We start from the raw sequence: 10,809 nt of genomic DNA on the forward strand, positions 1-10,809 counted from the left end.
TGGTGAAGCTGCGTTTTCTTCTGGGATGTGAGGGGATGCATAGCGAGGAATGTGTTTGTAAGAACCAATACAAATTGTCCTCCAGGACTCCGCTGAGTGAGGATAGGTAATTGAAGTAATTCTAATATTCGCTCTATATAAACAAACACATCTACCTCTCTATGCATGCTTGCACATCATCATCATTCTCTTGCCCTTGTCCCATTCACTTGGGGTCGGCGCAGCATGTCTTTCTCTTCCACACCTCTCTGTCGCCCGTCATTTCATCATTCACTTGCGTTCGTTTCATATCATCTCTCACACAGTCCATCCACCTTTTCCTCGGTTTTCCTTTCCTCGTACTTCCCTCCACATTCATTCGTAATACCTTTCTCGTCACATGACTTTCATCCCTCCGCATCACATGCCCGTACCATGCTAGGCGATTTGCCCTTACTTTTTCTGTTATGGGTGCAACTTTCAGGCTTCCTCTTATATACTCATTCCTTATCCTATCCATTCTCGTCACGCCACACATCCATCTTAACATTCGCATCTCCGCTACATGCAATCTCTTTTCATCCGTCACCTTTAGGGCCCAACACTCTGATCCATACATGACGACTGGTCTTATGACTGATTTATAAATTTTACCCTTCAACCGAAGAAGCATTCGGGCGTCGCAAATGGTTCCCGTGACCTGTCGCCATTTCATCCATCCTGTGCTAATCCGGTTTTTCACGTCACGGTCAATATCGCCATCGCACTGTACGAGCGAACCGAGGTACTTAAAGTCGGAGCAGACCGGCAATGTAACGCCGTCGAGTTCTATAGCAGCATAACTGGAGAGACCGCCAAAATCGCAGAACATGTGTTCTGTTTTAGATCTGCTGATCTTCAGGCCAACATTCTCCAATTTTTGCCGCCATTTCTCAAGTCTGCTCTGCACCTCGAGTTCGTTTTCACCAACAAGCACAATGTCATCGGCAAACAGCATACACCAGGGTGCCTCCTCCTGTATGTCCGACGACAGAGCGTCCATAACAAGCAGGAAGAGGTAAGGGCTTAAAGCCGATCCCTGGTGCAAGCCTACCGTGACACTGAACTTGTCGGTGGTGCCAGCAGCTGACCGGACGCGTGTACAACATCGGTTGTACATTGACCGGATTAGCTCTACATACTTCCCAGGCACGCATTTCTCTTTCAGAGCCCACCACAAAACCTCTCGGGGTACTCGGTCGTATGCTTTTTCGAGGTCAACAAACACCATATGCAGGTTCTTTTTGGCATGTCTGTATTTTTCGCACAGATGGCGAAGTGCAAAAATGGCGTCTGTTGTACCTCTCCCCGGCATAAACCCGAACTGGTTCTATGCATGCTTGCACATCTCTGATGGAATCATCGTCCTTGCACATCTTTGGTGGAATACCTCATAGCCTTACTATACTTGGTTTTGTGAAAGGCTAACTTTATATGATATAGATAGTTTAATTAGTTTATTAATATGTATTTAATTGTAAAAGACTGATTGTTGTAGTAAATTGTACTATTTTTATATAAGATATATTTTTTTGTTGATTCAAGTAAAAATAAATAAAAATAACGTCAGCATGTCTTTTTATAAATCGTCAGGTGAATTGAGATGAAATTGTACTCACAATTTCCATACTGTCATTTTAGTGCCATGATGGGTGCATGAAATTTGGGTTCCCTCCTTTGAGATTGAAAAGTGGGTTAGGCCGTTAGGTTAGAGGTACAGAACCGAAATGCAACAAGTAAGCAGGTTAGGTTAGAACACTTAGAACTGCTGCCTTTACAGAACTAAATGCGACCAGAAAAGTGGGTTAGGTTAGGTTTGAACTGCAATCCTTAAAGAACTGAAATGCTACCATAAAAGTGGTTTAGGTTAGGTTAGAACTGCGATCCTTACAGAACCGAACTGCTACCAGAAAGTGGGTTAGGTTAGGTTAGAACTGCGATCCTTATAGAACCAAACTACTACCAGAAAAGTGGCTTAGGTTAGGTCAGGTTATTTAAATATCAGTTACTATAATCACTATAGAAGTTATTATAATCACTATAGAAGTTATTATAATCATAATCACTATAGAAATGCAAAAAATAGCATTTTAAATCATTTTAGAACTAAACCTGCAATAAATCGGGCTCTTGAAAATGTTGGCAATTATTCTTCGGGCAAACATTATTATATAAGGTCAACTAAAAAAGGGGAAAGATTATCGAGGTTTTAATAAACGCGTATAAAGTTTTCGGAGATGGGATAGGTAACCGCCGCCTTGATAAACGTTTAGTCTAAAATTAAATAATTATTTAATCCAAAATGAGTATTATTTTTATTATACCCGAGCGAAGCCGGGTTCTCATCTAGTTGTTGATAAATGTTGAACTGGAGAGCGTCGAGTCGCTCACGTGTTGCGACTCCTCACACAACGTTGTCGATATGTTGAACTGGAGAGCGTCAAGTCACTCTCGTGTTACAAAACGACAGTTTTTTTTTCTCTCAAAAAGGGTTTATTTTATAAGTTAATAGTACATAAAACACAGAGTTCAACAAATGAACAATGTCGCTCTCACGCCGTCACGCCTTACACGATGTTGTTGAACTGGAGAGCGATGATAGTGTAGCACGCGACGATGCTGAGGCACGCGGCAATCAGCGTCATGTTGACGTCAATACCACCAAAGGCTTTTACTTTTATTGGTCGCGTTGTAACTATCTGCAAAAGCTTCTTCACTACCTTGAGCTTCTTTTTATCTGAAATGATTATAACATTTATTTTGTGGATTGTACCTATATGTTAAGAGAAATGGAAACTACAACCGTTAATCTAACCTGCATGTTCGTTCGTTTGTTCTAGGACGAAAAGCAGTTCTAAATATCGCGTCAAAGCGCTGGCGCTATTTTGTACACTCTGCGCTGCCTGGGCGGTTGCAGACACTATCCATGTAGAAATGAACACCCCACCGTAAAACAGCAACGTCCCTAAAAAATTGTGGTAGCCCTCGAAAGAAAATAGAACTATTAGAAAATATTAAACATTGTTATTTCAATAATAGTGATAGAGATACCTACTTTGAAACCGTACAATACTGCACTGTAGCATGTATTAATATAACGAAATGCGATGATACAAAACGATGAAGCCAACTAAAACGTAAAAAACACATTAAAACGAACAACATTTTTAAAATAGCAATCTTCATCATCATGATCATCATTCTAGCCTTCAATCGCCCACTGCTGAGCATAGGCCTCTCTTCGAAGTGTACGCCACTCATCCCGGTTTTGGCAAAATAACAATATGAACAGTAAAACTATAGATACTTATACCTGTAAGCCAAGTATGTTATTTAAGAACACAGTGCATTTATTGACATTAGTGTAATTTTGGCGCCATTTCTCCAAATTAATTGCTGGTATTACGTCGGTTTCTTCGCAATAATATGAGGTCCTTTCAACAACAGATCTCATAATGCATTGCAGTTGTTCAGACATAGTATGGAATATATAGCATATAAAATTGTGTTCGACGTGTAAATGGAACACACTTAGTGTTCTGCCGAAAATTATCATTATATCTTCCCCTTTGACTGCTTCGAAAACTTTAGGAGTCATTTCCATCAAAAAATAAGTAAAAATGTATGACCATAATCGCAGGAGGCCAATTTTGAAATGTGAAGCCAAGCGTTTAGAATATATATTGTCATTTTGAAAATCGACGAGTATATCGTTGGAATTAAGGCAATTTAAAAATTTCACATAAACTTTTGAATAGTAGCAGGACAACAAGATAGAAACAATGGAATATAACTGAATTGCCCATGTGAAATATGCAAATTTTAAATTGGTTAATTCGATATAAATAACGTATAAACACAAAGATAATTCGATGGAAATTATAGTTGAAGCAATTGTTTTTTTTAGCTTGCTAAATGTGCTAATATTTTTGTAGATACCAAAAACATTTTCTGTTAAAAGATGTATATTAATTGGCTTCAGTGTCTTATTCATTTCTAATATTTTAGATTCCTCGTCCGCTCCCGCACAGTTTTAATCTCTTAATAACGTTTGACTTTACTCGAAAAACGAATACTTAGTTACCAAATATTGTAAGTCTAGCACTTACAATATTTGGTACTTAAGCAAATGAAGTAACTGCGAGCACTTAATGCTTAAAATAAACGCTTTTTCTGATGATTAACCTTAATAAGGCTAAGGAATTGAATGACGGTCGATACTGAGACAGGTTTTTGAGTAGGTTCTATAATGTAGGTATTTATACAATAGGAAATTTAGGCATGGGTGACCCTATGGGGGATGGGGGAGATTAGGTAAACAAGGTTAACTTTTAACACCGATTTATTCTGACTCCATAAACAAATTTCAGAAGATTACGAAATAGATTTTACACAAGGTCGGGACACGAACCAGGCGGCGCCGCGGTATCGAACTAGTTAATTAAGTATGTGCGCACTGTATGCCTTGCGCTGAGCGACTGACCGGACTAAATGCTCATTCGAACTGTATACCGAAAATGCTGACTCTAATCTGCGTCACCGCCATGTCCCTACAGGAACAATATAACACTTTAAACTGTCGCGTTTTGTACACATATTTAATTCCATTAATTCAGGTGAAACATCGGAATGTAAGGCAAAAACAATGAAATTATATCGCGGTAATAAAATATGTAACTGGGAACAAATCAAATTATTTAATTCAGTATTTTGATTTGTGTTTTTTTTAATTCACACTACTATAAATTATAAAGTGCGAGTAGGGACCCATTTCTCGAACGATATTAGTCTAATATTATTAGTGTGTTGCCATGGTAACCCATACGACTTGACAGTTCGTGGACTAATAATATTAGTCTAATACCGTTCGAGAAATGGGCCCCAGATGTCATATACTAATGAAAATATGACTAAGCCCTCCATTGGTGGATTTGGTGGAGAGTATTTATGTCTTATAAATTGTGCAGTACCTAATGAAATCAATGATGGGTTTGATTATATTTAAAGTTTATTTTCTTCTGTTTAGAGCATTTATACAAAAAAACCTTGAGTTTAAAATTATTTTATTACTATTAAAAAAAAATTGTTAGATATCAAATCATAGGAAGGCTTGTATCAGGCATATTTATTTTATCAACCGTATAATTATTTTAAGCCATATAAGTGAAGTAATATATTATGTAATATGTATGTCAAACCGCGTCACAAAACTGACAAATAAATTAAAATTGATTTCAGGTATTACTCATTTTATTTTTAAGTTTAAAAAAAATTAACTATGGTTCTATCAATAACATCATTATTAGATTATATTCAAGTAAAATAAAAAAATTAAAACAATACTTACCTAGGTACTCTAATAAATATATTAAATTAAAATAAAAATGCCAGCAGCAGCTGTTATAAAATCATTATAACATTCTTATTCCACTTTGGCATAAAAGGACAGTCAAATTTAGAGGATCATAAATGAAGAACACTTTCTTTTTTTTACTAAATACCTAGTAAAGATACCTTGAGGTAACTTTTTCGAGACAAAATATCTACCCAACACCTTTGCCAACACGTTTCAGTGAAAACTCTCTAAAGCATTTTAATAGAGTTCCAGAGAAGTAAATAAGATTTGATTTTAAAAACATCACTACAATATTATACATGAGCACTAAATTCATTTCAACATTGAAAAAAAAACCAAAAAGATTCCTTCGAGCCGGATTTGAACCAGCGACCTATGGATGACAGCTTCGGTTACCTCTACAGTCCACCGCTCTACCAACTGAGCTATCGAAGGTGATGACGGGTGGCCGAAATAGATGGTTATAAGATGAAACGAGTATTGGAGGAGTAAAAATCGTAAAAATGATAAGAATCTAAAAATACTGAACAATGTGCATATAAGAAATAATTCCATATATTGCCTGTGAAATTTAAACCTATATTTTAGGAAATAGAGTTGATTTGCTTTGTTTAAAAAATGACCGAAATAAAACAAAATTTATAATTGCAATTCTAATCCGATTGAACATTATTGAAATTTTATCGAATGAGTAGATACTACAGGACAAGTAGTAAATCTTTAGTGCGGTAAATGAAAGTGTAGTATAGGTACCTACTTGCAGTACTTGCAGTATTTGCTTGTTACATTTCTATCCATAACTCGCCTCATACACTCAAAGGTACCTACTTAAAAGCATTTAAATTGATAACCATAACTTGGCATAACTATCTATTAATTGATTTAATTAGATCAAATAAAATCCTCAACTAGAAATAAGTTCAAAAAAGTATTTTTCTATAAAATAAGACTTTAATTAGTCACCTGTCAATATTTAAAAAAAGTCTAACGAATTGAGAACCTCCTTTTTGAAGTCGTTAAACAGTTTAAACACGATACTAAATTGGGAAAAAAATGCAAAAAGATATCGCCCCCGGGTGGACTCGAACCACCAACCTTTCGGTTAACAGCCGAACGCGCTAACCAATTGCGCCACGAAGGCAGATGCTACCTGCGTCGAAATTCACCATTACGTTCCTTTGACATATATAATCCTATAGAATGAGGTTACGTCACCATATAAACTCTGCCATCCTACTATCATGATATTGATCAAAGAATATAATACTCACTAGGAGAAGAACGATAACTCCATACAAAAAAATGTCCCTTTCAAAAGTTCGTTTATACTACTAGCGCTCTGGTGGGATACCATTGTAATTAGAATTGACAACCCGTTTAGCCTAGCGGGTATTGGCAGTAATCCAGTTCAGGAAGCTAATGGTCCTGGGTTCGAATCCCAGAGAGGGAATTTCTTTTTGTATTTTTTTATTTTTTGTTGGGGTCAGGTTTTTAAGAGCCCATCAACGTGCACACTAGCGCCACTGCTGAATACAATAAACTAGTTTTTATGTTATTGGATTCGTCAATCTACCCGTCCAAAGTTAAAACGGCCGTTTTTGTTTTGAGCTCATAGATCGACGAATCCAGCAACATAAAATCTAGTTTGATGTATTCAAAAGGTACCTAAATACACAATACAGTCCGTAGCGGCCCCTTTTTTAAATACATGTCGTTAAATTTAAATAATCACGATTATTTAGCAGTGGCGCTAGTGTGCACGTTGTTGGGCTCTTAAATTAGCATTTCACAAATAAGTAAAAAAATACGTTAAAAGATAATGATTAGGTACTATATTCAGAAAGTCGTGAAATATAAAAGGTAACAAAAAGTTACGTATTATTAAGATATAAATATTTTCATAATACATATGAATACATACACTGATATGGCAAATGGTTACAAGTTGTTATTACATCTATCCGGTTATCGGACATTTTCTGCTTCACAGCTCCGCGCAGCGTTCTTGGTCACCGGGAAACTAGTTTGGATATGCGGCAGATACGTGCCCTTCTGAGCTTTTTCCAAGAAATCATATGACGGCCCAGGATTATATTATTATCTCACGCTCAAGCCATCTGCTGATTCACTTTCTAAAACAAAATAGTCAAAAAATTAAACAATATAATCTATCTTCCTAATTACTAACGTCGCTAATTCCTAGGGTTACCAGCTTAAACACTGTGGGGTTTTACATCTATGTTGAATTTTGATTATAATTTCGGACGCGTCCGCGGGACTTACGGGGATAGTAAGATTAAATTATTATATTTGAATTTGGTAATTAGCACGCTCATTTTTATTTAAAGATTAATATATATCTTACCTTGAAATTATCGCTGTTTCTGATTTACTACAACGGTTTCCACACACACATTAGGGCTTTCCATAATCCGGATAAGAATTGTTGATAAAGTCGCCATTGCCGGATACATACAGCAAGGAAGGAAGAGAGACAACGGTTTAAATTTAACTAAGTCTGTGCGAAGACGCATTTAGATATGTTGCTCGTACATATGAATAGATTTTATTTTCAAAATTAATAGGTAAATAAATATATTTCAAGTGAATAAATCGTTTTATATGAAAATTTATATTTTTGCATTAAATGACTTAAATGACAGCATTGACATTACAGACTTTTATCTTGTCTATGTTCTTACCGGCCAGACCCAAATCAAGGCCTATCAAAGAGGCCAATTGACAAAGATTTTTTTTTTATTTTATCAAGGAGGGTAGAGGCACGTCTACCCTTCGTAGATTTTATGAACATAGACAAAGAAAAACTGAAATATAATAGATAATAATATACATATATCAAAAAATAAATAATAATTTACATATGACTACTTCATAAAATACAAATCAAAATAATTTGATTTGTTCCTAGAAATCGCATCTATAGACAAAGCCAGTTCTAGCAATGTTGCTGTAGTAAAATATTTTGATGTTAATTACTGGCAATCTCGTCTGGGAACGGACAACACATGCACAATTTTGAAGGGTCACATCGTTTCAAGGAAGTCAATAGGCCTTGATATTGATATTCATGATTTATCGAATACAGTTTCGTTCGAAATTCCTTATCTGTGTATTTGTAGTAGCTGAATAATGTGCCATGGTTGCATTGTGGAAGGTCGCTTTTGGAACAGCATGACTACGTTAAATACAACCTTGTGAAAATTAGCGCTCGCTACGAAAACGTGCAGCTCGTTGCAATACGTACCTACATGGATACAATTACCTACAATTAATAAAGATACATAGTTATATCTATTGATATGATACATATTATTGATTGTGGTTAATGATAATGATAGTCCAGCAAGTACCTAGACTTGGCTCACGAGATAACCGCCATGTGGGATGTTGACTCGACGATCATTGTTCCTATAGTCGTGTCAGCGAACGGTCTCATAGCGAAGAGTCTCGACCAACACCTAGAGAGACTCTCGCTGGGTGGTTGGATCAAGGGTCAGAGGGGCCACCGCCAAAACCGAAATTCGCAAATTGCGGGGATCTTTCTCTTTTACTCCAATGAAGGCGTAATTAGAGTGACAGAGAAAAATGCCCGCAATTTGCGAACTTCGATTTTCGCGGTTATAGCCCAGATGCAGAAGGCGGTAATTTTGGACACGGCGCGTATAGTACGTCGGTTCCTCACTCTGCGGCCCTGACCACCGGCAGCTTGGGCCCTGCCCCGCTGCCGGCGGCACCCTAGGTTAGGTTTTTTATATATAATGTGTTTATATATTTTTGTAATGTTTTGTAAGTGTATTTATATTTTACTTTTATACTCGCATTGTAAAATCCTAACCTAAAACCCTAGTTGAATAAAGGAATGATAATGAGTATTATTGTATTTTTATAAATCGAATATAAATTTTACTTAATACGTGTTTGACATTTGAATGTAAATTATACTTGCAAACCGATCTACTCTCGCGGTCTGATTACAATAAATACCTACATAACATTCTTGAAAATATATAATATATATTTTTAAGAATGTTATGTCATCATTAGGAATTTTAATGATTTTTTTTTAGAAAGTATTGCAGTTTTTTGGCTCCCCCGTAAAGTTAGCTGCGTGTCGCTTATCCAATTTCTCCTTTCCAGCGTCGATATTATTCATTAATCTGATAAGGCCAGAAGTTTAAATTGCCTTATCTTAGTCATAGTTGTTAAAATTGTTTGTCGTGTTATTTATTAGCCCTTAGGTGGTTAGGGCTTGTGCACAAATCACGCGAGGTTCGATAGGGGAAGGGTCACGAAAAAATCACGATAGATCACGTTGGGGGAGGGGGGTATAAGGAAACCTCACGTGTATTTTTCTACAGTGAACGAAACTAGGACAAAAAAACCTATCACATGAGTAGATACTTTTTCTCAAAAATGGACGGCAAAGTCGACTTTGCCGTTTAAAAAATAGGTTGCAAAGCGCGTAGTTTATGGTCAACTGGTCAGTCAAAAATTAAAAAGTTAAAAACATTGCTGTCTCGATTTTGGGACTGCAATGTTGCATACAAATTCCATTATTTGTCGAGTTCCAAACTTTTTAAAAGTTGAAATGGCCATATAAAATGAAGGCACAGGCCCATTAAACAGCCAAACAGATGATTAGTACCGCGACTATTTAGCTGTCTCAAATAGGTTGGCGTATTTTCGGCAGAAAAATACACTTTTATTTTTTTATTAAAAAAATAAAAAGTCGGCAAAGCTAATTTTTTCAATTGTTTCTACTTTTTTCTGTGAAAATATATATTACGTAAGAAAGTTGCTTTTGTAAAATATTTCTATGATATTTATATTTCTTGCACCATTTTTGAGAAAAGCACTATATATGACTCGGCTGGAAGGCTACTTGCTGGCTTCGGATTCAATTAAACGGACTCCCAAGGTCGTCCGTTTAAAACGAATCCTCAGCCTGCAAGTAGCTACTTCCGAGCCTCGACAATAATGTAGGTACTATTTCTCGGTTAAACATAAATCTTCACTCTGCACTTCAAAATAGCGAGTCCGTTTTACGAAAATAGCAAAATAAACAAGTATTTCTATATACAATACTATTTATCTTAAAATTAGGTCGAATTAAAACATTTCAAAAAAATAAACGTGAGGTTGTGTGGGGGGAGGGGGGTAGCCACAAACCTCACCAAATATCTCCAAAGGGGAGAGGGGGTCAAAAAGTAGCCGAAAACACCTCGCGTGATTTGTGCACAGCCCCTTATCAGTGTAGTATCATTAATGTAATTTGTGAGCTCATGGAGCCAATTTCATTTTAGCATCCACGTCACAATTAAATTTACAATTTGATTAGATTGTGCGAAAAATTGTCCCGTCTGGACACTGCTTTGCCCAGTGAAAGTGGCCCTGATAAATTAGAATAGTCGACT

The 10,809-nt window shown here is 36.4% G+C and overlaps 2 non-coding genes across 2 annotated transcripts; both read right to left on the minus strand.

The window, feature by feature from the left end:
* Positions 1 to 5,719: 5,719 nt before the first annotated feature.
* Trnay-gua (transfer RNA tyrosine (anticodon GUA)) lies at positions 5,720 to 5,809 on the minus strand. Its single transcript is given in 2 exon segments — positions 5,720 to 5,755; positions 5,773 to 5,809. It is a non-coding gene; the product is annotated as a tRNA-Tyr (tRNA).
* A 632-nt stretch (positions 5,810 to 6,441) lies between these two features.
* On the minus strand, positions 6,442 to 6,515 carry Trnan-guu (transfer RNA asparagine (anticodon GUU)). The gene has a single exon. It is a non-coding gene; the product is annotated as a tRNA-Asn (tRNA).
* Positions 6,516 to 10,809: the final 4,294 nt, after the last annotated feature.

Source organism: Cydia splendana, chromosome 11, assembly GCF_910591565.1.
Source record: "Cydia splendana chromosome 11, ilCydSple1.2, whole genome shotgun sequence".
NCBI classification, from domain to species: Eukaryota; Metazoa; Arthropoda; class Insecta; order Lepidoptera; family Tortricidae; genus Cydia; species Cydia splendana.